This window comes from Pteropus alecto, unplaced genomic scaffold, assembly GCF_000325575.1.
Source record: "Pteropus alecto unplaced genomic scaffold, ASM32557v1 scaffold14, whole genome shotgun sequence".
Lineage (NCBI taxonomy): Eukaryota > Metazoa > Chordata > Mammalia > Chiroptera > Pteropodidae > Pteropus > Pteropus alecto.
Genome location: NW_006436810.1, coordinates 6,868,023 through 6,870,375, shown reverse-complemented (window position 1 = coordinate 6,870,375; position 2,353 = coordinate 6,868,023). Strand labels below are relative to the sequence as shown.

Here is a 2,353-nt window from a genome sequence, read left to right as displayed (position 1 = left end):
ATTCTGTCTGTTCAGCTGACCGCGAAAAGGAACAAAATACCCCCTTCAAAGTGGGAGAGAAATTTATTTTCAATCATGTCTTCTATGAGCTCCTCTTGACTGTACTTTTTTTTTCTTTCTTTCTTTCTTTTTTTTTTTTTTTTTACCAAACCAGAAGACAGAAGCAGTTCTATCTGTTGATGACATCATATTGGATGTGATTCTGGAGCTGCTGGTTTCCTGTTTGGGGAAGTGGAAGTCCTTTGCACAAGGAACCCCAAGGCAAAATGTTTAGTGTTCCCCTGTAAGCTCACGCTGCCTTTGTTCTTCACTTGGCTACACTCATTACTGCTTTCTCCTCGCCTCTCTAAAACCTCTGCTTCTGGAGGCTGCATAAAAATGCCAGCTCAAATCTAACTGCTATCTCTTAAGGCACGAGAGATTTTCTACCGTCCACTGCTGTAAAGCTTCGAGTTAACAGGCATCTTTTCACAGGTGAAACCAGACGACCCACTTTCCTCCTGGTCCCGCATTAGGATTCCATATTAAAATGTATGCCACAAATAATCCAGTGGCAAACTCACCGTCAACAGCTCCCAAAATCAATAAAAGCCATTCCACCACTTGACTCGCAGTGAAAAACCTTTCAGGTTGACACAGAGAGCGAGGTAAAAGAAAGGTGATGAATGAACAAAAGGCGAATCTACCTGCAGACCTCTCAAATCCCAAAAAAGGTGGCGAGGCTGCCTCGATTTGGCAAAGTACCTCCTTTTTTTTTTTTGGAATCATCGGGAAAAGGCTACATGTATACTGCTTTAGTCTTATGCAAAACAGTGCGTTCTCCACAAGGCCCTGACGCCTACCATCCTCTGAACTTGCTTCGTTCCAGGCCTGACTCTTCTAAATGACGAGACACACGCGATTTCATGAAGTCATTCTGCTTTCGTCTGGACAGCAATACCATCATACAGTCACCCTAATCCCACTAGACTGGGAGAACATTACGAGTATTTCTTCTCCACTCTGAACCCAATATTATCTCCAGGGTACCGATCCACTGTCAGTCTGTGTCTGAATGGATCTTCAAATAAATACTTAAATCCATGCTCAAAATATCATATCTCACCTGGTGAACCTTGACCTTTAGGAAAGACTTTGGACCAGTGTTCAGTTACTGTCACACAGTTGCATTCTCTGCAAACATGAAAGGGTTAAAAGCAGCCCCAGTCAACAGGCCTACAAGGGAAAAAAAAGACAGCATGTATGCCTTACAGCATCACTGAAAAGCGTTTATGCTCATTTGCTAGAACAATACTGTTACCTTTGGCCTTCATAATAGTCAGAAGTATCCCCAACACCCTTTAGTAGCTTCTAAAAGGAAAAGCACAAAACAGAACATAGCCTGCAAGAGAAAAAAAAGCATGCAAAGTAGCATTCTCCAGCAACAAACAAACTACCATTTCAAATCCATCAGTTCATTTTGGTTTGGTTTTGTTAAAAACAGAGAAAGAGAGAGCGAGAGAGACTGCATAAACCAAGTGTCCCCACCCTAGCAAGTCGCATTTTTTTTCTTTAATAAGGGTCATAAATCTCAGCTCCTTGTCCATCCCTTAAGCAAAAGAAAAAGGCAGGAAAAGCCCAAGTAATCTCAGACCTTGCAAACCTGCACCTTTTTCCCCATCTGCCCTACACAGAATCTTTTAGGACTCCATTAGTCACGTACCAGTGCTGTGTGGTGTCTAAGTGTGCATTCACATACTGTGTTGGGATGGTACCTTCCTGCAAAGCTCCTCTGCTTTTGGCTGCCATGAAGGGAGGAAGCTGCTATCCCACTGTAGTAGCTCAGTGACTGCATTGTGTTCAGGAGCTGATCTGCCTCAAACCAGTTTCAGCCGGTTCTGGTCACCCTACATAAAAAAGCTATGGCAACCCTCGCTGAGTTGCCAACAAGTCCCTGAAAACCATCAGCACAGGGGGGTCTCGCTGGGGGTTGCTTTTCGCTTTTAGGTCTTCCTGAAGAGGGGAAGGTCATCGTGTGTCCCCCCCGCCCACCACACAAGCACACAGTCTTGGAAATGCCCACCTCACAAGCACCCCAGAGCCCCTCAGGGCCCATCCCCCCTCCCCTCCGCCCCAAAACCCACCGCAGACACTGTTGCCCCCTCCTTCTCCTTCCCCCACTTACCTCCCACAACCTGGCTCAGATCTTTGTGTACGTGTGTGTCAGTGTGTGTTCTCTGTGTTGGTGGCTGACAAAGAGCCCCCAGGAAAGCAATCTATGTGTGTCTCCTCACACTGGATGCGTCGGCTGCAGGAGCCGGCCTCGGCCTCCTAGCAGAGTGGTGCTGGCTTGTTGACCAGGCTCCTCTCTGCC

The 2,353-nt window shown here is 46.2% G+C and overlaps 1 protein-coding gene across 11 annotated transcripts in view; it reads right to left on the bottom strand.

Annotated features, from left to right (window-relative positions):
• The window catches only part of ZNF532 (zinc finger protein 532), a 91,044-nt gene that overhangs the window by 86,534 nt on the left and 2,157 nt on the right, over positions 1–2,353 (bottom strand). For 2 of the 11 annotated variants that reach the window (XM_025048084.1, XM_015590817.2), the window contains exons 1-2: positions 1,301–2,065; positions 1,106–1,215 (exon numbers count right to left, since the gene is read on the bottom strand). The exons of 1 other annotated variant lie outside the window; for it this stretch is intronic. The gene's annotated coding sequence lies outside the window, so the exon portion shown is untranslated. Of the gene's footprint in view, positions 1–1,105; positions 1,216–1,300; positions 2,066–2,164; positions 2,348–2,353 lie in introns of those variants that run through there. 8 more of the 11 variants (XM_015590810.2, XM_015590811.2, XM_006913705.3 and 5 more) reach the window with 8 other exon arrangements.